This window comes from Balaenoptera acutorostrata, chromosome 4, assembly GCF_949987535.1.
Source record: "Balaenoptera acutorostrata chromosome 4, mBalAcu1.1, whole genome shotgun sequence".
Lineage (NCBI taxonomy): Eukaryota > Metazoa > Chordata > Mammalia > Artiodactyla > Balaenopteridae > Balaenoptera > Balaenoptera acutorostrata.
The window spans coordinates 36813832-36839357 of NC_080067.1; positions in this window are offsets into that span (position 1 = coordinate 36813832).

A 25526-nucleotide genomic window follows, 5' to 3' on the forward strand; every position below is an offset into this window, starting at 1 on the left:
CTGAGCAAATTACTTGATATTTTTAAGGCTCAGTTTCTCTCCACCATGGAGATAATACTTGTAGAGTGCTTTTCTCCTAGTACCATGCTGATGAAATGCAATGCTGTAGGTTAAGCTCTTTACACAGCTTGCATGTAGAAAGCTCTTAATAAATATCAGTTATCATTATTAGTTTAATTATCATTAAACCTGAAACATAATAATAGACTCTCAGATGCTGGTTTCCTCCATTTTTACTCTGTTCATTCTTTCCTTTAGCTGTAGTATTTAGTTTTATTCTATTAGTTTATTCTATTCAAGGACTGACCCAGGTTTTGTGGGGCCTAAATCTCATACAGTTTTGAAGGCCTTTTAAGAGAAAGCATATAACATTGTGAATAAAAATTAGACACATGTTTAAATTTGAAAATTTAAATTTAAAAAATGATAATAAACTACAAATACATAAATAATGGTAAATCTTGTTATAAATATCACAAATCCAGAAAATTGATAATATTTTAATTTTAATAAATTACCTCGGGATACACTTCTAAACTACTTATTTTTCTTCTTTGGTTGTACATTCTTTGGTTGCTGTATCCTATCACAGCAGTTTTTATTGTTTTTTGGGTTTTTTTTAATACAGCAGTTTTATAATGTTTTCAAGGGGGAGAATAAAAAAATAATCCAGTCTTTTCTTAGGATGGTCAGTCAAATTCATTTTTAAAGTATTGATGGTTTAGCAAAGTTTCTTTCAGCTTTACAGCTCGTGACTCATAATGCCACACATGTAACTCCAGCTCCAATTTCGCTGAGATGGCACTACTTTTAGGGGCGGATCCTCAGATGATTGAAGCACTTTGATCTCCATCTGGATGATCCTTGGTAGCTTCGATTTCTAGGTTGGGCAAGTCCTAGCTACTGCTGTTTCTTGTCGCACCGCTGCCACTCGTCCTGGTGTGGGCAGGGGGAGGAGGTGGTGAAGACCCATGAAGTCCTATCAGTGAGAGACCCTTGAGTGGGGAGCAGGGCAGAGTTTCATTCATGTCCTTTTCCTTGGCATCAGAGAGTCTGGATACTCTTTGAGGTTTTCCTGGGACAGAGTTGTCACTGGGCCCTGGAGGAGGTAGAGGTAGGGTAACCTGTAAACCTCATCTATGGATCTAAGACCACCAAGAGGGCAGAGAGGATGATGCCCCAATCTGGGGTGCTGATTCTTCCCTGTGTAGGATTTAACTAGCAATTAAAAATATAGGATGCAGGCAATGTTTGGGAAAAACTAAAAAATTATTCACCGTTTATCTGAAATTCAAATTTAACTGGGCATCCTGTATTTATTTGGCAACACTAACACTGTGGGCCTACATGGCAGCTTTGGAAAGAGTCCTTGCAAATAAGATGCCCTGAAAGTTAAGTTTCCTCAGCCTCATTTTAAATCTGCCGTCTGATTCTAGTGTAAAGCTTAACATTTTTTCCTGTTAAATGGGATGTTGCATCTAAAGTACCTGATTTGAATAGAAGCTCAAAAAGATGCTTTTTGTTTCCTTTTACTTTCTCCTTTAATATTTTTCAATTTGGCTCATTATTCCAACATGTTGATCATTTAGGGTCTTAATTCTATAGCACATTATAGTACTAGTTTTGTCTGATCCTTAAATAATGGTCAGTCAGCCCCTTTAACATTACAACACAGGCAAATTATCTTTGTTGTTTAAGATTGTAAGAACTGTCAATTCTGGGTCCTACTGCTTTTGTAAAACAGAAGGTCTAATAAGGGCTAGATTCCCAAACTAGAGAATTTAAATTTATTCTTTGATTATGGGAATCCTTTCACAATGTATACATATATTAAACCATCACATTGTACACTTTAAATATATTACAATTTTATTTGTCAATTATACCCAATAAAGCTAAAAAATAAAACTCAACACTTGAAAGCAAAAATCTACACACCTCACTTATGTGGGATATAGTCAAGAATTATGTTCAGTTCTAGTTGTGGTTATCAACTTTTGGCACCTCAGGCCATAAAAGAAACAAATGTGGAATGTACTAGACCACCTGGAGGGAAAAAATAATTCTTATGTAAGAAGAGCTTACATAGCTTTCTGTGTAAAATGTCATTGCTTATAAAAATGAGAATTTTTTTAAAGAACTGTAGTCTTGAAAAAATACAAAATTTAAGAGAACAAAAAACTTAGAGAAATTTATTTTCTATTCTAGCACTTATTATTTCCAATGACAATATTTGATTGGGTCTATTTGTTCTATTTGTGTGGATTTAATATGGGAAGCCCCTAAGGGAAGATTTTTTTGGGGGGTAAGCCATCTAAAAGGTGGTCTTTCTGCCCCCATAGGGTTGATTACATGAATAGTTGCTTTGGCTCATGCACTGTGACCTTGGCCAATCAGCTATGGCTAGAGAAGGAGGTTTGGATTTACTCAGTACACAGCATAATCTATAGCAATTTAGGAGTAAAGAATGGCTTGGGTCACTCTCTCAATGGTAGACAGATGCCTTAAGATTTAAAACTTTCACCTGAAATCTGATAAGAACAACAGGCTATTGATTTTCATCAAAACCGTAGAAAAATATTGATGAGGATGAGGCCAGGAAGAGAGAACTAAAGCCCATCATTAGATTAGTCTGCACCCTTTGGATGGGGATATCATCATTCAATCACTCACAGCTAACTGTTCTAATATCTAGACCATCTCCCCCTCCCCATTGTGTACATGAGGCTATCATGAAAAAGTTTGCTAGTAACTTGTTAAAATCTAGTTTATAACATCTTCTTCCACCTACCAAATTTAGTAATACTGTCAAAAATCAAGCAATGATGTTGGTCTGCAGTGACTTGTTCTTGATGAAGCCATTCTAATTCTGGTCTTCACTGCTTCCTTTTCTAAGTGTTCATGTATTTTTTAAAAAAATTATCTCTTCTAGGATTTTTGTCAAGCCCTATAATCTGTAATTCAATAAAAATACCTTCTTCCTCTTCTGAAAACTGTAGCAACACTTTCCATTCTTCAGTCTCCTGGCATGTCTCCTGTTTTCCATGGTTTCCCGATGATTACCCGCAGTGGTTCAGTAATTATAGCCACACGTTCTCTATGTTCCCTGAGATGCAGTTTAGCCAGGCCAAGAGATTTGAAATAATCAGAGCAAATAGGAACTCTCTCATGATTTCTCCTGCTTCCTAGGTTTCAAATCACTCTAATATTTACTCTCCACTTTTCCTGATTCCATGAGTTGGCAGAGATAGATGCTTATGGGATCCTTAGTAGTTGAAATTGGTCACATCTAGTTCCAAGTCTTTGGAAGGACCTGCACCTAATCTTCAGAGGTAGAGTCAAAGGCACATTCTAAGGCACAACTAATAAACACTTAATATTTTATACTCTTAGAAGTTGCTTACAACTGTGATGTTTTACTTCTGTGACCACCAGAAGCATGAAGACCATGGAAGTCTATTACTGCACGTTCTATTGTTTCCTGAGTATATTTATTTAATAATTATGAAGTAAAGCCTAAAAAGCCTGGTGCCAGCAAGTTCTAGTTCAAGATGGCAATGTAGGAGTATCCTAAACTGACTTCCTCTCACAGACACACCAAGCTACAGCTACAAATAGAAAAATCTCCTCTGAAGGAAACCTGAAAACTAGGTGAGCAATTCCTACACATCAGGTAAATGAGAAAATCCCACACTGAAATAGGGAGGAGAGGCTGAGACAATCTCACTGTAATTCCCACCCCTGGCATGGCAACCTACAAGTGGAAGGGAACTCACAACCCTGGGTGTCTCGCTGAGGAGCTAAAGATTTGAACTCCATATCAGGCATCCCAACTTTTAAGACCTGATCCTAAGAGATTGGCCCCAAAATATCTAGCTTTGAAAGCCAAGAGGGCTTGTGTCCACAAGACCCACAAGGCTCTAGTGAATTGAGAAACAATTCTTTAAGGGCTTGCATAGAATTATTTGGCTACTCCCAAGGACCAGAGCTGAGGCAGCTGACGGAAAAACACTCAGTCTTCCTGTGAAAGAGTCCTATTTGCTTATCTTCATAACTACAGCCTGAAAACAGACTTCTAACTAAAAATATATCTAAGGGCCTACTATAATCCTCTCCAAAGACCTCGGAGAGTGGGTACTATCTTCACCTTCTCCCTCGGCCTCACTCCCAGTCACCAGTATCTCTTGGAAAGGAATTTGTACACACATCTGGTGCCCCCTTTTTTGCAGCTTCTACCCAGGGAACACCCCTTGATCACCTGCCTCTGGTGGCCAGCAGGGCCTATGTTTGCAGGTCCCATAGCACTGTAACAAATGGAGAAACAGTTTGTGGGTTTTTTTTAGATTTTTTTTTTAAAGTTTATTTTTTAGATTTACAGTAAAATCGCAGAATTTCCATAAACCCCACACACAATTTCTGCTATTATTATTATTATTAACATCTAACATTAGTATGGTACTTTTTTTAAAGTTTTTTTTTATTCTCGAATTTTATTTTATTTTTTTATACTACAGGTTCTTATTAGTTATCTATTTTATACATATTAGTATATATATGTCAATCCCAATCTCCCAATTCATCTCATTCCCCCCAACCTTCCCCCCCTTAGTGTCCATACATTTGTTCTCTACATCTGTGTATCTATCTCTGCCTTGCAAACCAGTTCATCTGTACCATTTTTCTAGATTCCACATATATGCGTTAATATGTGTTAATATACGGTATTTGTTTTTCTCTTTCTGACTTACTTCACTCTGTATGACAGTCTCTAGGTCTATCCACGTCTCTACAAATGACCCAATTTCATTCCTTTTTATGGCTGAGTAATATTCCATTGTATATATGTACCACATCTTCTTTATCCATTCGTCTGTCAATGGGCATTTAGGTTGCTTCCATGACCTGGCTATTGTAAATAGTGCTGCAATGAACACTGGGGTGCATGTGTCTTTTTGAATTATGCTTTTTTTCTGGGTATAGACCCAGTAGTGGGATTGCTGGGTCATATGGTAATTATATTTTTAGTTTTTTAAGGAACCTCCATACTGTTCTCCATAGTGGCTGTATCAATTTACATTCCTACCAACAGTGCAAGAGGGTTCCTTTTTCTCCACACCCTCTCCAGCATTTGCTGTTTGTAGATTTTCTGATGATGCCCATTCTAAGTGGTGTGAGGCGATACCTCACTGTAGTTTTGATTTGCATTTCTCTAATAATTAGTGATGTTAAGCAGCTTTTCATGTGCCTCTTGGCCATCTGTATGTACAGAACTAGGACAGAAAATCTTAAAATTTGTGTGGAGACAAAAAAGACCCCGAATAGCCAAAGCAATCTTGAGGGAAAAAAATGGAGCTGGAGGAATCAGACTCCCTGACTTCAGACTATACTACAAAGCTACAGTAATCAAGACAATACGGTATTGGCACAAAAACAGAAATAAGTCAATGGAACAAGATAGAAAGCCCAGAGATAAATCCACACACCTAAGGTCAATTAATCTATGACAAAGGAGGCAAGGATATACAAGAGATAAGACAGTCTCTTCAATAAGTGGTGCTGGGAAAACTGGACAGCTATGTGTAAAAGAATGAAATTAAAACACTCCCTAACACCATACACAAAAATAAACTCAAAATCGATTAATGACCTAAATGTAAGACCGGACACTATAAAACTCTTAGAGGAAAACGTAGGAAGAACACTCTTTTACATAAGTCACAGCAAGATCTTTTTTGACCCACCTCCTAGAGTAATGGACAAAAATAAACAAATGGGACCTAATGAAACTTAAAAGCTTTTGCACAGCAGAGGAAACTATAAACAAGATGAAAAGACAACCCTCAGAATGGGAGAAGATATTTGCAAATGAATCAATGGACAAAGGATTAATCTCCAAAATATATAAACAGCTCATGCAGCTCAATATTTAAAAAAACAAACAATCCAATCAAAAAATGGGCAGAAGACCTAAATAGACATTTCTCCAAAGAGAAACAGTTTTTAACCAGAGCACAGCACAGAGATAGCAGACTAAAATACACCCCCAAGTCTTTCTGTGAAAGCCTATCATCTTCCTAGCTGTGGCCTGATGGTTTATAATTAAATACAGATTTAAGGGCTTAGTACCATCCTCTCCAGAGGCTGGGAAGACAGATGGGTGCCATCTTTGTGCTCTCCCTTTGCCCCAACCCAGGTTGCTGGTATCTCTGAGAAAGGAGCTTGTGTACACATCTGGTGACCTGGATTTTGTGGCTGTCACCCAGAAGACACATCCCTTGACAACCTAGATTTGGTGGTAAGTAGAGCTTTGTGTTCACAGTTTCAACAGGATGGTAGAAAACAATAAAACAGTCCTTAACTGGCTGTTACCCCAGAGCTCAATGCAGAGGGGGCAGACAGACATGCCCATTTCAGAGTCTTCCTCTTAAAGAGCTGTATTTGCATACTTTAAAACCTGCTGCCTGAGGGTCTGGTTTCTAGTCAGTCTGAATCTAGGTGCCAACTGAAATCCTCCCCTTTGGGACACTGACAGGTCTTTGCACACCCTCAACTATGGGGAGCCACCAGGAATAAAATTGGCTACTTGGGTAATCAGAGCTTGGAGAGACAATCAAGAGCTAGGACAGGGTTGATCACCTATATGAGGCCATTCCTTCAAGACTGGAAGACGTGGTTGTTTTATCTAATGCAGAGAAGTCAGCACAGAGAGAGAAGGAAAATGAAGAAAGAGGAATATATTCCAAACAAAAGAACAAGATAAAACTACAGAAAAAGACCTTAATGGAGATAAGTGATTAACATGACAAAGAATTTAAAATGATGGTCATTAAGATGCTTACTGAGCTCAGGAGAAGAATGGATGAACAAAGTGAAAATTTCAACAAAAAAACAGAAAATATAAGAAAGTACCAGATAGAATTCAGAGCTGAAGAATACAATATCTGCACCGAAAAATACACTACAGGGGTTCAACAGCAGACTAGACGAAGCAGAAGAAAGGATCCACATACTCAAAAATAGGGCAGTAGGACTCAACCAATCAGAGCAGCAGAAAGAAAAATGAAAAAAAGTGAAGATATCTTAAGGCACTTATGGGGCAACCTCAAGCAGATCAACATTTTCATATTATAGGGATCCCAGAAGGAGAAGAAAGAGAGGAAGGGGCAGAAAACTCACTTGAAGACATAATGGCTAAAAACATCCCTAACCTGGGAAAGGAAACAGACATCCAGGAAGTCTAGAGAGTCACAAGTAAGATGAACCCAAAGACCCACACCAATACACACTATTTTTAAATTGTAAATAGTTAAGACAAGGAGAGAATCTTGAAGCAGCAAGAGAAAAACAACTTGTTACATACAAAGGGAACCCCAAAGGACTATCAGCAGATTTTTCAGCAGAAATGTTGCAGGGTGGAAGAGAGTGGCACAATATTCAAAGTGCTGGAAGGAAAAAAAACTAAGCCTAAAGTTAGTAGAAAAGTAAACAAAGATGGAGTGAAAATAAACGAAATAGAGACTAAAAAGACAACAGAAAATATCAATAAAATTTCGAACTGGCTGTTTAAAAAGATAAACAAAATAGACAAACCTTTAGCTAGACTCACTGAGAAAGAGAGAGAGAGAGAGAGAGGACTCATATATAAAACCAAAGTGAAAGAGGAGACTACAACTGATACTACAGATACAAAGGATGATAAAAGACTACTATGAACAATTATATGCTGACGAATTGGACAACTTAGAAGAAAAATTTTTAAAAAGCCTAGAAACATACAACCTACCAAGACTGAATCATGAAATATAGAAAACTTAAAACAAACCAATTACTAGTAAGGATATTGAATCAGTAGTCAAAAAATCTCTCAACAGAAGTCCAGGACATGATGGCTTCACTGGTGAATTCTACCAAACATTTAAAGAAAAGTTAATACTAATTCTTCTCAAATTCTTCCAAAAAACAAAAGACAATGGACCAATCTAAACTCATTTTATGAGGTCAACATCACCCAAAAACCAAAACCAGATAAGGACCATACAAGAAAAGAAAATTATAGGTCAATATCCCTGATGAACACAGATGTAAACATTCTCAACAAAATATTAGCAAACCAAATTCAACAATATATTAAAAGGACCATACACCATGATCAACTGGGATTTATTCCAGGGATGCAGTAATGGTACAACATCCACAAAAATCAATGTGATATGCCACATTAACAAAACAAAGGATAAAAATCATATGGTCATCTCAGCAGATGCAGAAAAATATGTTGACAATATTCAACATCCATTTACAATAAAGACTTTCAAAAAAGTGGGTAAAAAGGGAATGTCCCTCAACATAATAAAAGCCATATATGACAAGTCCACAGCTAATAATATACTCAACAGTGGTAAGCTGCAAGCTTTTCTTCTAAGATCAGGAATAAGACAAGGATGCTGATTCTCACTACTCTTATTCAACATAGTATTGGATAACTTAGCTACATAAATCAGACAAGAAAAAGAAATAAAAGTCACCCAAATCAGAAAGGAAGAAGTAAAACTGTCACTATTTGCAGATGACATATTATATTATAGAAAACCCTAAAAACCCCACCAAAAAACTATTGGAATAAATGAACTCAGTAAAGTTGCAGGATACAAGAATCAGTTGCATTGCTATACACTAAGAATGAACTATTAAAAAGAGAAATTGAGAAAACAATCTCATTTATAATTGCATTAAAAAGGATAACATGCCTAGGTATAAAATTAACCAAAAAGGTGAAAGACCTATACACTGAAAACTATTAGATATTAATGAAAGAAATTACAGATGACACAAATAAGTGGAAAGATATTCCATGATAATGGATTGGAAGAATACTTTTCAAATGTCCATACTAGCCAAACTGATCTACAGATTTAATGCAATCCCTATAAAAATTCCAATGGCATTTTTCACAGAAATAGAACAATCCTAAAATTTGCTTTGAACCGCAAAAGACCCCCCAATAGCCAAAGCAATCTTGAGAAAGAACAAAGCTGGAGGCCTCATGCTCCCTGACTTCTGATTCTATTACAAACTACAATAATCAAAATAGAATGGTACTGGCATAAAAACAGACACACCGATCAATGAAAGAGAACAGAGAGCCCATAAATAAACCCACATTTATATGGGCAATTAATCTATGGCAAAGGAGGCAAGAATATAAAATGGGCAGAAGACAGCCTCTTCAATAAATGGTGCTGGGAAAACTGGATAGCTACATGTAAAAGAATGAAACTGGACCACCATCTTACATCATACACAAAAATTAACTCAAAGTGGATTAAAGACTTGAATGTAAACCATGAAACCATAAAATTCCTAGAAGAAAACAAAACAGGGACTTTCCTGGTGTCACAGCGGATAAGACTCTGCACTCCCAATGCAGGGGGCCCAAGTTCGATCCCTGGCCAGGGAACTAGATCCCACATGCATGCCACAACTGAGAGTTCGCTATGCCACAACTAAGGAGCCAGAGAGCCGCAACTAAGGAGCCTACATGCTGCAACTAAGACCCGGCACAACCAAATAAATAAGTAAATATTTAACAACAAAAAAAGGAAGAAAACAAAGCATTGAGCCCCTTGACATTGGTCTTGATGATGGTTTTTTGGATTTGACACCAAAAGCAAAGACAACAAAAATAAAAATAAGTGGGGCTGCATCAAACTAAGATGCTCCTGCACAGCAAAGGAAACTATCAACAAAATTAAAAGGCAAAAAATAAAATGGGAGAAAATATTTGGAAATCATGTATCAGATAAGGGCTTAATATGCAAAATATATAAAGAACCATACAACTCAATGGCAAAAAACCCCAAGCAATCTGATTAAAAAATTGGCAGAGGATCTGAATAGACATTTTTCCAAAGAAGACATACAGATGGCCAACAGGTACATAAAAAGATGCTCAACATCACTAATCAGAGAAGTGCAAATCAAAACCACAATGAGAGATCACCTCATACATTAGAAAGGCTATTATCAAAAAGACACAAAATGTTAAGCATTGGTGAGGGTGTGGAGAGAAGGGAAACCTTATCCACCGTTAATGGGAATGTAAATTGGTGCAGCCACTATGGAGAACAGTATGGAGGTTCTTCAAAAAATTAAAATTAGAACTACCATACAATCCAGCAATTGCACTTCTGGGTATTTATCCAAGGAAAATAAAAACACTAACTGGAAAAGTTATCTACATCCTCATGTTCACTGCAGCATTATTTACTATAGCCAAGATACGGAAACAACCTAAGTGTCCACTGATGGATAAATGGATAAAGAAGATGTGGTATATGTATACACACACACACACAATGGAATATCACTCAGCCATCAACAGAATGAAATCTTGCCATTTGCAACAACATCAATGGCTATTAAGGGCATTATGCTAAGTGAAATAAGTCAGACAAAGACAAATATTGTATGATCTCACTTATGTGCGGAATCTTAAAAACAAACAAACAAACAACAACAAAGCTCATAGATACAAAGAAGGGACTGGTGGTGGCCAAAAGTGGTGGGTGACACTACTGGGCATATACCCAGAGAAAACCACAATTCAAAAAGACACATGCACCCCAATGCTCATTGCAGCACTCTTTACAATAGCCAGGTCATGGAAGCAACCTAAATGCCCATCGACAGACAAATGGATAAAGAAGATGTGGTACATATATACAATGGAATATTACTCAGCCATAAAAAGGAACGAAATTGGGTCACTTGTAGAGATGTGGATGGATCTAGAGACTGTCATACAGAGTGAAGTAAGTCAGAAAGAGAAAAACAAATATTGTATATTAACGCATATATGTGGAACCTAGAGGAATGGTACAGATGAACCGGTTTTCAGGGCAGAAACTGAGACACAGATGTAGAGAACAAATGTATGGACACCAAGGGGGGAAAGCGGGGTGGTGGTGGTGGTGTGATGAATTGGGAGATTGGGATTGACATGTATACACTGATGTGTATAAAATTGATGACTAATAAGAACCTGCTGTTTAAAAATATAAAATAAAATTCAAAAATTAAAAAAAAGGGGGGTGGGTGAGGGGTGGGTAAAATGGGTGAAGGGGGTCAAAAAGTACACACTTCCAGTTATAAAATAAGTCCTGGAGATGTAATTTACAGCATGGTTACTATAGTTATGATACTGTATTATATATTTGAGAGCTGCTATGCTAAGAGAATAGATTTTAAAAGTTCTCATCACAAAAAAGAAAAAATTTGTAACCATATGTAGTGATGGTCATTAACTAGACTTACTGTGGTGGCCATTTCACAATATACAGATACCAAATGTTGTACACCTGAACCTAATATAATGATACCTGTCAATTACATCTCAATTTTTTTAAAACAAAGGGCTGGTGGGGACTTCCCTGGTGGTCCAGTGGTTAAGACTCCTTGCTTCTGCTGCAGCGGGGGTGCGGAGGGGGTGGGGGTGCGGGGTGCGGGTTAGATCCCTGGTCAGGGAACTAAGATCCCACACGAGGCCAAAAAAAAAAAAAAAAAAAAAGGTCTGGTGCTCTTTTCTTAATGAAAAGAACCTGAACTGTTTTTGTTTGCTTGTTTCTTTGTATTCTCCCTCACTTAAATAATGATGTTATAATGGTTTATAATATCTCATTTCACAATCAAGTGATAGTAAAAGAAGCGTTAAGATTACAGCCTAATTGGAATGAGAAATCTAAATCTTTGTATGATACATTGGAATATAAAAGTGAAAAAAGAGTATCTAGTTCCTATATTAAACAAGCACAATCAGCAAGCCTTTGATGCTGTTTTTTTCCGTTAACATTGCTGATATCAGAACCTGAAATGAGTTCCCACAAAGAAAAAGTGATAAAAAATGTCCAGGATACAAGCACTGCTTTGATGCCCCAAGTCTAACACAATGTCAGACACTTAGTAGCCACATAAAAATGTTTGCTTAATTGAGTTTACATGCCACATGAAAAAAATGCAAGTTAAATCTTGGACTCTGAAAACCATTATAATTATTTCACAGACAGCAAGGGTTCAGGGAAAGAGAAAGGGCATTAGGACTGAACATACATTATGGGAACTGTAACGGTAACAAATGGAAATATGTTGCATAACAAAATATTTTAGCTTTTATTAGCGTTTGAAGCAGCACAATAAAGAGAAAACTTTTTTTTTTCTGCCACTGTTCTTTAAAAACATGGGATAGAAACAAAAATTTCAGGCAGATAGGAGATAAAAATCTCAGCTTCATGGCTATTGGAAACGGGCTTAGTTGTTGGTAAGAGCTTACCTGCTGGTACAGATCTGTAGAATTAGAGACTTAATTCTTACCTTTTCCCAGCTGAGTTCATATGGGACTACAGAAGTCACAAGTCACAAGCAGTCCTCAAAACTGATGGCTTCCCCACGGAGGCTTGCTTGTAACCTCGAAGGAGACTCAGAATGTGAACCTCCTCGTACCTGTTCCCGACAGGAATGGGAGGAGAGGATTGAGCTAAGCCTGCCTGGTTCCTTATTTCAGGCTCATCAGCTAGGTAAACGCGCTCCACCTGGAAGTTGGCGTGCAAAGGGCGGAGCATGAGACTGCTGCCTGGAGAAATTCTTCCTCGTGAAAACCAGAGAATCAGAAAATTGTTTTGGCTTAAGAGTATTTTAACACTTTTTGGCTTACAATGTGTTTACATATTCAACTCCTTCCCAAACTCTAGAAGGTAAGCAGGGCACATATTATCTCCATTTTTGTAATCACAACGTTGAGATGCAGTAATGATGTCTCACAGTCACCTGAAAGTCATTACACCAGAATGAATCTGTCATCTAACACCCACCCTTCCCCAGCACCTAACTGGTAGTTCCTCAGGGGTCAGATAATGAGGAGTAATCCTTGACGATTCTCAGGTTGTAATCCTTTCACCTAAGATGATGATTTCAACAGCCTCTATCTACCTATCATCTATTTATCTATGGGAGAAGAGGAGCAGTGAGGGAATTTGGAATGAGGAGCCTTTGGCAGAACCTGTGTTAGCTCCAGCCCTAGCGACACAAATAAGTCTCTCATCTCCTTACCTGAGTGTCAATAGTGTAATTTTTTGGCGTGGAAGTGAGGAAGACTTTTTAAAAATAAATTCACACAGCATAAGCATAGCACTCAATGAATTTTTACAAGAAATCTCATCTGCAACAATGAAGCAGCATAGTTTAAAATTTTTTAACAGAATTGTAGTGTATATATCTTATAAGTGAACAGCTCAATAAATTTTCACAAATTGAACCTGTGTGTAACCAACACCAAATCAAAAGACAGAACGTTACCATCTCTTCTGATCTCTTGTTCTCTTTTGATTACCCCCGCCCAAGGGTAACTTTATCTGAACTTCTAAGAGAATATATTAATTTTTAAACTTTTTAGGAATGGGCTCATATAGGATGTATTCTTGTGTCTGGCTTCTTTTGCTTAACATTATTTTTGTGATATGTATCCATATTATTGTGTGTATTTGTAGATCATCCATTCTCATTAGTGTATTGTACTACATTGTGTGGATCTACCTGTTTAGTTATCCTTTCTACTTTTGATAGCATCTGGGTAGTTTACAATTTGGAGCTATTATGAATAATACTGATGTGAACATTCTTATTCAATATCTTTTGGTGGACAAATGTACTTACTTATCCTGGGTCTATGTCTAGAGTAGTACTGCTAGCTCAGAGGCATGCAATTGTTTGGCATTTGTAGGTGCTAGCCATTTTCCACAGCATTTACTAATTTATGCTCCCACTGCAATATATAAGACTTCCAGTTGCTTCCCATTCTCACAGGTTGTTGCAATAGGCCTCCAAAATGTCCACATCATAATCCCTGAAACATGTAAATATGTTATCTTTCCTGGCAAAAAGAACTTTGGAGATCCATACTGGAAATCCACTATCAATTCAGTTTCTTTCTGAGGATCTTCTCAGTTCTCTACTATTAAAATCTTGAATAACCCTCACATTGTAAGCATGAAGATTATCAGAAAAAAATTATTTGAACCACTGCAGAGGGGAGACATCTGAGGGACTTTGGTTCCAGACACTGGGAATCATGCTGAAGTTTTTATAATGTGTATGGAAGAAATGATTCGGTTTAAGGTTGAAAAAACCAAAACCTCAGAACACCTGGGGTACATTTTAAAGTTATTTATATCTGACATGATAAGCAGTAATTAACATTCATAAACTATCAGTTTCTCTTACATTAGTCATATTTTGGGTTTTCTATAGCTATTCAAAATGTTTTATGAACCTCATGTCAGAAAGTCAGACATGTAAAAGCAGAACAATTTTTAGACAGCATATCTTCACATTGAATGGGAGGCTAACAAAATAGTGAAATCTGCAATGATACAAAACTGAATTGAGTCATATATAATCATACTTTAGAACTTCACGTCAATGAGATTAGCTCACCAAAGTTCTTCGTTTAATTTACTAGGTCATAAATTCAGTTTTTTTGTAACAATATAGAAGGGACTTAAACACATTATGTGAGTACTTTTAGATATTTCCTCATAGTTGGGCATTCATAAAAGTCGACGCTCTTCTTTAAGAAGGATGATGTTTCTGATTTTATATTTTGTATTTTTACCAATTGGCTTTTCTCTCTGTGCATATGTTTCAGTTCTTTTTCTTCAAAGTGTTTATATTTCCTTATTACTTCATCTTCCTAATACTTCCTCATGCCCTCTTCCGAAATCCATGGCTGTTTCCCCTCTCCCCCACCTCTCAAGCATGTATAGAAAGTAGAATACATGTATGTATGTATGTATGTGTGTGTGTGTGTGTGTGTGTGTGTGCATGTATGTATGGATGGGTGGGTGGATGGATGCAGGTCTGGTGCCCATGTGGAACCAATCAGCTGTGGAGGGGAGAGGAATTGGGGGCCAATGAGAGTGAAGCACTACTACTTATGACTGTCCCTTAAGCAGGGCAGCTTCCTTAGAGAGAGCAGTGTTTGTGAAGCTACTGTGACTGATATCCTTAACACATTCTTTGCCTTCATCTCAATCTCTTCTCCTGTGCTGTTCTTTAAATTACTGTTGCTTTCACCAACTCCTTTCACTCTTTAAATTTTTTCCTGGGTGACCTCATGGCTTTAACAGCACTTGCTCTATCTTTAGCTCAAATGACTTAAATGAACTCCAGATTCTGGATATCGCATAGGCACTAAACTCAGCATATTCCAAAAGAAACCCATATTTTACATCTCCATGCTGTAAACTGTTCCTTTTCTTGTATATCTTATGTCAGAACTATGAAATGCATATAAATATTTGTTTTATTTATATATAATATTTAACATGATATAAAACACACATGCTATAATTAACTTACTGTGTTTTATCACCATGTCCAAAATCTCCCTTACTTTAAAATAAATCCAATTAGTTCATAAAGATATTATAAAATAAGAAACACAAAAATGTATATAGAGACAAGCAAGTCTTCCTCTCATTTCTGACCTCCAGACTACAGTTCTCTTCCTCATTAGTAGCCATCGTTCCCAATATCAGCTGCATCTTTGCAAAGATATCCTTTGTATAAATTTATATGTATGCATATTTTTCTTAAAATGTACATCCTGCATTATATTCTTCTAAAAGTTTGGGAATCATTTGTGCATACTGTTTTTTCCTTGCTTTTTTTTTTTCACTAACAATATGACTTGAATATTTAAAAGTAAAATAAAGACAGAAATATTTATAGTTAGAATTTATATAAGAGAAACTGCTTATAGTTTTCTCACTTGGGTTCTTAAAACTAATTGTACTTTAATCCGGTTAAAACGTATCCTTTCAAGGAGGAAGTACTTTAAGCTACTGGTGATTTGAAATTTGTTTTATATACTTTTTATTAAACTAATGTATTTTTATTAAAGATATTTATGCATGTTTTCACTTATTATCTAGAAGCTATACATTTTTACATCTTTAGCTACTTTTTTCATATGTACCACTCTATTTCTAAACCACAGCTCATCTTTAAAAATACGTTCTATTTCACCAATTCTAGACATCATCCACTGATATTGTTTTTGTTAAAAAAATGGTTTAACTCTCTTACACAGTCCCTCTTCTATTAATTCCCCTACTCCAATCTTCTAATATAATTATATAAGAATTTTGATTAAAGAGGTCAAGGTGGTGAAACAGGAAGATGTGGAACTCATCTTCCCGCATGAACACATCTTCCCCCATGAACACGTGGAACAATGCTCAAGGAAACCTAACTGGAGACTGGCAGAAAGATTCCTGTACAACCAAGGCTGTAAGAAAGATCCACATGGAATCAGGTAGGAAGGGAAAAGTGATTAGGTCAGGACTTGTGCCCCTGGGAGGGAACTTACAAGAGGAAGGAGATTACACAGGTAGAGATTCTCCTTGGGGAGTGAGCAGTTTGAGCCACATATTGGGCACCCCAGCCCTAGGGTCTGACACTGGGAAGATGAGTACACTTGTCTGATTGGAGGGCTGGTGGGACTAACAGGAGTGCTGTGAAAAGCTTGGACACCACTTGTGAGGAGTGCACACATGCTTGCTTACTCCCAAAACAGGGCAGAGAGGGCAGATTGAAACTACGTCTAATGTTTCCCATGACCACTCAGCTTGCATCCCTGTCTGAACCTAGCGACTGCTCTGGCTGCACTTGCCTCATGTCGCAGTGCCACACTGGCGTGAGAGCTGCTGCAACCAAGGGGAGAGCTTGGCTGTGAGGCACAAGGGTGGCTCAGACCTGGAGAGGCATCTGAGCTGAGTGGGGCCAGCCCCTACTGGTGCTTACAAGGCAGCATATCAGAAGTGGTTCTAGTTGCTGACTGTAGCTGGGGCTGACACAGCCTGTGCCCAGACCCACGCCAAGTGCCCACACCAGCCCCTCTTATTCCAGCGCTGTTCACCTCTGGGGAGAGGGTGCCAGTGCTGAGAGAGGGGAGAGCACACACTTAAAGGGAGTGGAGCCATCTCAAACCTGACCCTCAGGGTTTCTGCTCCAGAAACTTGGAACCTGCCCCCACACCAGACAGGGCAATGACAGCCACTGAGCAGAGGAGAAGCCCCAGCTCACATCTGGCACTGGCCCTAGTCTCTTCATCTCAAGCCCCACTTCCCACCAAGCTGATAGTTGCCAGCACACCCTGGGGAAAGACATGACTTGTGTTCATGTCAGATCCAGCTCTCCTGCCAAAGCCACAGGGCACACACAGACTGTACAGGAACACTCGCACACAAGGAAACCCCTTCAAGGCTGCATAGAAAACTGGTTCACCTAATTTCATAGAGACAGAGAAAGATAAGCAGAATGAGAAGACAGAGGAACTTCTTTCAACTGAAAGAGCAAAAGAAAACACTGGAAAAAATAACTAACAAAACAGAAATAAACAATTTACCAGAAAAAGAGTTCAAAACACTAGTAGTAACAATGTTAACATAATTAAGGGAAAAGAATAGATGAACAGAGTGAGAATTCTAACAAGGAACCAGAAAATATAAAAAAGAACCAGTCAGAAATGAAGAATACAATAACTGAAATGAAAAACACACTAGAAGAAATGAACAGCAGGCTAGATGATAAAGAAGAACATATAAGTGATTTGGAAGATAGAATAATGGAAATCACCCAATCAGAACAGCAAAAAGAAAAACAAATTAAAAAATGAAGACAGTTAAGGGACCTCTGAGACAACATCAAACAGACCAACATTTGCATTGTAGGGGTCCCAGAAGAAGAAGAAGAGAGAGAAGGGGGTTGAAAATGTATTTGATAAAATTATGGCTGAAAACTTTCCAAACCTGAAGAAAGAAACAGATACTCAGGTATAGGAAGCACAGAAGGTCCTAAACAAGATGAACCCAAACAGACCCACACCAAGATATTTCACAATTAAAATGGCAAAAATTAAAGGTAGAGAGTTCTAAAGGTAGCGAGAGAAAAACAAAGAATCATATACAAGGGAACCCCCATGAGGTTATCAGCTGATTTTTCTGCAGAAACATTGCAGGCCAGAAGAGAGTGGTATGATATACTCAAAGTGCTGAAACATGAGATACTCTTACCAGCAAGATTATTATTTATAATTGAAGGAGATATAAAGAACTTCTCATATAAGCAAAAATCAAAGGACTTCATCAATATTAAACTGACCCTAAAAGAAATATTGAAGGGTCTTCTCTAAGTGGGAAAGAAAAGGCTATAACAAGAAGTAAGTATCTATAGGAAAGGAAAAATCCCACTAGCAAAGGCAAATTTAGAGTAAAGGCTGAGGATTAACCATGTAAATAAGCTAGTACAAAGATTAAAAGACAAAAAAATGCAAAATCAAGTATAACTACAATAATCTGTAAAGGGATAAACATGAAGATGTAAAATATAACATCAAAAACACAAAATGAGGGGGAAGGAGGTAAAAAATGTAGATCTTTTAGAATGTGTTTGAACTCAAATGACTACTAATTTATAAGAAGTAGATATAGTTATAAGTCAACATATAGGAATCCCATGGTAACCACAAATCAAAAACCTGCAATAGATACACAAATTCTAGAGAGAAAGGAACACAAGCATACCACTAAAGAAAATCATCAAACCACAAGAGAAGAAAATAAAACAAGAAGAAAACAGAGAAGAACTACAAAAACAACCAGAAAATGAGTAACAAAATGGCAATAAGTACATACCTATCAATAATCACTTTATATGTCAACGGACTAAATGCTTTAATTTAGTGTTGCTGATTGGATAAAAAAACAAGACCCCTGTAATGCTACATACAAGAGACTTGCTTCAGAGCCAAAGACACAGACTGAAAGTGAGGGAATGGTAAAAGATATTTCATGCAAATAAAAGTAACAAGGAAGTGGGGTAGCAATGCTCATATCAGACAAAATAGACTTTAACAAAGTATATAACAAGAGACACAAAGGGTACTATATAATGATAAAGGGATCAATACAGGAAGAGGATATAATACTCATTAACATATATGCACCTAATATAGGAGCATCTAAATATATAAAGCAAATATTAAGGGACATAAAGAGAGAAATTGACAATAATACAATAATAGTAGGGGACTTTAACACCCCACTTACATCAATGGACAGATCATCCAGACAGAAAATCAATAAGGAAACAGTGGTCTTAAATGACACATTAGACTAGTTAGTTTAATATATATCTTCAGAATATTCCATCCCAAAACAACAGAATACACCTTCTTTTCAAGTGCACATGGAACATTCTCCAGGATAGATAACATGCTGGGTCATGAAACAAGTCTCAACAAATGTAAGGGGATAGAAATTACATTAAGCATTTTTTGTGACTGCAACAATAAGAAACTAGAAATCAATTACAGGAAGAAAAATGGGAAAAGCACAAACAAGTGGAGACTAAACAACATGCTACTAAAAAAACCAATGGGTCAATGAAGAAATCAAAGAGAAATTCATAAAATATCTCAAGACAAATAAAAATGGAAACACAACTTTCCAAAATTTAGGGGATATGACAAAAGCAGTTCTAAGAGGGACGTATATAGCGATACAGGCCTACATTTAGAAACAAGAAAAATCTCAAGTAAACAACCTAACTTACCACCTAAAAGAATTAGAAAAAGAAGAAAAAATAAAACCCGAAGTCAGGAGAAGGAAGGAAATAATAAAGATCAGAAAAGAAATAAATAAAATGGAGACCAAAAAATAGAAAAGATGACTGAAACCCAGAGCTCGTTTTTTGAAAAGATGAACAAAGTCAATAAATCTTTAGCTAGGCTCATCAAGAAAAAAGAGAGAGGATCCAAATAAACAAAGTAAGAAATGAAAGAGGAGATATAACAGCAAATATCACAGAGATACAAAAAAACCATAAGAGAATATGATGAACAGTTATATGCAAACAAATTGGACAACCTAGAGGAGATAAAAAAAAGTCTAGAAACACACAACCTTGCAAGACTGAATCAGGAAAAAATAGACAATCTGAAGAGAACAATCACTAGTAGTGAAATTCAATTTGTAATTGAAAAAACAAAACAAAAAAACTCCTAGCAAACAAAAGCCCAGCACTGGATGGCTTCACAAGGGAATTCTATCAAACATATAAAGAAGAGCTAATACCTATCCTCAAAATATTTCAAAAAACTGAAGAGGATGGAAGATTCTCAAATTCATTCTATAAGGCCACCATTACCCTGATGCCAAAACCAGACAATGACACTAAAAAAAAAAGAAAATTATAGGCCAAAATCTCTGATGAATATAGATGCAAAAATCCTTTAAAAAATTAGGAAACAAAATTCAACACTATATAAAAAGAACAATACAACATGATCAAGTGAGATTTGTTCCAGGGATGCAAGGATGGTTCAATATTCACAAATCAATCAATGTGATATGTCACATTAGAAAAGGAAGGATAAAAACCACAGAATCATCTCAATAGACACAGAAAAAGCTTTTGACAAACTTCAACATCCATTCATGATAAAAACTCTTATTAACATTGGTATAGAAGGAACATAATAAAGGCCACTTATGACAAACCCACAGCTAACATTATACTCAACAGTGAAAAACCTGAAGTCTTTTCTCTAAAATCAGGAACAAGACAAGAATGCCCACTCTCGCCACTTCTATTAACATAGTATTGGAAGTCCTTGCCACAGTAATCAGACAAGGAAAAGAAATAAAAGACATTCCAATTGGAAGGGAAGATGTAAAACTGTCACTATTTGCAGATGACATGATATAGATTTAGAAAACCCTAAAGTCTCCACCAAAAACTATTAAAACTAACAAATCAATTCAGGAAAGTTGCAGGATGCAAGATTAATATACGGAAATCTGTTGCTTTTCTATACACTAATAATGAACTATCAGATAGAGAAGGCAAAAAAAAAATTTCATTTAAAATTACATCAAAAAGAATAAAATACCTTGGAATAAACTTAATCAAGGAGGTGAAAGACCTCTGAAAACTATAAAACATTGATGAAGGAAACTGAATATGATAAAAAGGAATGGAAAGATATCCCATGTTCTTGGATTAGAAGAATTAATATTGTTAAAGTACCCAAAGCAACATATAGATTTAATGCAATCCCTATCAAAATACTCATGACATTTTTCACAGAACTAGAACAGATAATCCTAAAATTTATTAAAAAAATTTTTTTTCTATTTATTTAATTAATTTATTTATTTAGGCTGTGTTGGGTCTTCATTGCTGCACGTGGGCTTTCTCTAGTTGTGGCGAGTGGGGGCTACTCTACGTTGCAGTGCGCGGGCTTCTCATTGCGGTGGCTTATCTTGTTGTGGAGCATGGGCTCTAGGTGCACGGGCTTCAGTAGTTGTAGCACATGGGCTCAGTCGTTGTGGCTTGCGGGCTCTAGAGCACAAGCTCAGTAGTTGTGGCGCATGGGCTTAGGTGCTCTGCAGCATGTGGGATCTTCCCGGAACAGGGCATGAACCCGTGTCCCCTGCATTGGCAGGTGGATTCTTAACCACTGCACCACCAGGGAAGCCCAATCCTAAAATTTATATGGAACCACAAAAGATCCTGAATTGCCAAAGCCATCTTGAGAAAAAAGAAAAAAACAAAGCTAGAGGTATCACACTTCCTAACTTCAGACTATATTACATAGCTACAGTAATCAAAACAGTATGGTACTGGCATGAAAACAGACACAAAAAGATAGATCAGTAGGACAAAATAGATAGCCCAGAAATAAATCCACACACATATTGTCAAATAATTAATCTACAATAAGTGAGGCAAGAATATACAGTGAAGAAAAGACAGTCTCTTCAATAAGTGGTGCTGGGAAAACTGGACAGCTGTATGTAAAGAATGAAATTAGAACACTTTCCCACATCACATACAAAAATAAATTAAAAATGGATTAAAGATCTAAAATTAAGACCCAAAATCATACAACTCCTAGAAGAAAACACAGGCAGAACATTCTTCAATATAAATGGTAGCAATATTTTTTGTGTGTGTGGATCTGTCTCCTAATGCAAAGGAAACAAAAGCAAAAATAAACAGATGACACCTAATTAAAATTAAAAGCTTTCACACAGCAAAAGAAAGCATCAACAAAATGAAAAGACAACCTACTGAATGGGATAAAATATTTGCAAATCATATGCCTGATAAGGAATTAATGTCCAAAATGTATTAATAGCTCATACAACTCAGTATCAAAAAAATAAACAACCCAATTAAAAATGGGCAAAAGACCTGAAGAGACATTTTTCCAAAGAAACAAACAAACATATGAAAAAAGGCTCAACATCACTAATCATCTAATACAAGTCAAAACCACAATGAGATATCACCTCATACCTGTTAAAATGGCTATAACCAAAAATTCTACAAATAAAAAATGTTGGCGAGGATGTAGACAAAAGGGAACTGTAGTACACTGTTGATAGCAATGTAAATTGGTACAAACACTATGGACAACAGTATGGAGGCTCCTCAAAAAACTAAAAACAGAACTACCATACGATCCACCAATTCCACTGGTAAGTATATATCTGAAGAAAATGAAAACACTAATTTGAAGAGATACATGCCCCCCAATGTTCATAGCCATATTATTTACAATTGCCAAGATGAGTAAGCATCCTAAGTGTCCATCAACAGATGAATGGATAAAGAAGATGTAGTGTATATATACAATGGGATATTACTCAGCCATAAAAAAGAATGAAATTTTGCCATTTGCAACAACATGATGGACTTGGAGGGTACTATGATAAGTGAAATAAGTTAGAGAAAGACAAATATTGTATGATATCACTTATATGTGGAATCTAAAAAAAAAAAACTAGTGAATATAAAGAAAAAGAAATAGACTCACGGATATAGAGAATGAAATAGTGGTTACCAGTCGGGAGAGGGAAGGGGGAAAGGGCATGATAGGGATACGGGATTAAGAGTTACAAATCACTATGTATAAAATAAATAGCAATGAGGATATACTTTATAGCACAGGGGAATATAGCCCTTATTTTGTAATAACTTTAAATGGGGTATAATCTATGAAAATATTGAATCACTATGTTGTACACCCGAAACTAATATGATATTGTAAATCAACCATACTTCAATTTAAAAAATAAAGAAAAAAGAATTTTGGTTAAATTGAGACTAAGTTTTACATTATTATTACATTGTAAGAATTCTCTTCTGTGCCAAGTGATGGTCTATGATTATCATTTGGTTTTTTCCTGGAATATATAATAAATGTCTGTTTCCTCATTTACTTATGTTCTATGTGTCTACTGATATTTTTCTCCAAATGCTAAAACATGTCTGTCAAATTCTATTAATATTTGCTGCCTACTCAAACGCATCAGGGCAATACTTACCTTGGAGCACATCCTGCAGAGGCCTCTGATCTGCCCTAGTTGCTCTTAGCAGCTCTCCAGGCTGCTACAGCACAGTGGTCTTACTCTGATTTCCTTTATCGCTTTCCTTCACAGGGTTTCTCGTCTTCTGTATCTTACATCTTCCTTCTTTTGGTACTGCAACCTCTAAAACTTTTTAAGAAAGAGTGCATGGGATGTAAACATGCTGCATGTTTGCAAGTATATAGTCAACTCCCATGTCTAAATGACAGTTTGGTGGGGTAAAAATTTTAAATCAAAGACTATTTTTCACGGAGAATTTAAAAGGCATTGCTCTGTATTTCCCCTTCCCCTACATTTTAGTTTTGCTGCTGAAAGTCTAATGCTATTTGATTTTCCATTCCTCTTTTCAACGAGCTGTTTTCTCTTCCTAAAATCTTTGCGGGTCTTCTCTTTTTTTTATATCCCGGGGTTCTAAAATTTTATCATCATGTGCCATGTTGTGTATCATCCATTGTACTGTGTATGAGATAAAACCTTCCCATCTGGAGATTTTTGTCCTTTGATTCTGGAAACTGTCTTATATTAGTTCTGTAATTTTCTCTCCTTTGTTTTCTTTGTTTTTTCATCCTTGAATGATTATTTGAGATGTTGGGCCTTCTATACTGATCCTCTAACTTTCTTAACTTAAAAAAATTTTTTCTGTCTTTTTGTTCTAGCGTCCTGAGAAATTTCCACAACTTTATCTTCCAAATCTCCTGTTGAATTTTTATTTTAGTTATTCTACGTTTAATTGTTTTAAAGTTCTTATTTGGTTCCTTTTAAATAAACTTTTATTATTGCTTCGTGATTGAAATACATTCTCTAATTTTTTGAGATAAGTGATATATTTTTGGAAGTTTTCTTGTGCTCCTTGCATATGCTCTGTTTTCTCTAGCCTCCATTTCTGTTATTTTTGTCCTGTTCTTATATCAGAGACTTTTCTCAAGTACATGGCAATGCTTGGCTCCCCACTCGTATTTAGAAGGCGACTCTAAGAAGCAAATGGAATCACGGAGTGTAAGCACAGTCGGCTAGTAGACTTTACTGTAGGTTAATAAGGCAGCAAGGTGGTCTTATTACAGGAAACATGATGTGTATTCTCTTGAGCTGTTCAGTTTCACAGTGAAAACTCCTATAATCCTCTGCCTTGGGGTTTTTGCTGTGCCTTCAGGTCCTGAGGCCTTATAGGCTTCCAGAGGGCATTTTGGCTCAATTCACCCTTGTAATCCCCATAGTAAGTGCCCACATGTTAGCTTTCTCCACTTTGCTTGGCCAGGTGCCAGTTTCCAACTATTTGTTACTCATTTTTCTTTTCCAATGATTTATTGACATTCCTCGTCTGCTGCCATCACCTCGCCTTTCTCACCTTTGCCTTTTATATTTGTACCTTTTAAAATATTTTACTGTCAACTTAATAAGGTTTCCAGAGGGAAAGGAAAACAAACTTACGTGGAGAATATATAATGTTTAATTGAGATAGCCATGAACAGGGAGGAAGCAAAGGGTGCTAGGTGCTGAAGGATAACTGGGTAGGGATCTCTAGCACAGGGGTTAGCCAATTACCGCCTGCTGGCCAAACCTGCCTGGCCCATGGCCTGCTTTTGTATGGCCCATGAGCTAAGCCTGGTTTTTACATTTTTCAAGGGTTTTAAAGTAAAATAAACATGGAGGAATATGTGATAGAGGCCATATGTGGCCAACAAAGTCTAAGTAATTATCTGTCTCTTTACAGAAAAACCTTGCAGACCCACCTCTAGTGCAGTGGCTTTCAACCTGGGAGCTTCAGAAACATACCTAGGACTATTTCCCACTCTAGACCATTAGCGAAAATCCCTAGGGGTGAGCCTCAGGAATGGGGTGGTTCTAATGTTTAGCCAGACTAGTAGGAAAAGTCTCCCTACTGAAAAATAGTATCACCCAACCCACCAAAACACCACCACAGCCACTAGCAACAAGACAACTTAAGACCCTGGAAACCTTCAGAGACATATTTAACTATTTGATGAGCTTCTATGCCCCTTCTTTTCTGTTTATTTTCTATCTATTTTTGGCAATATT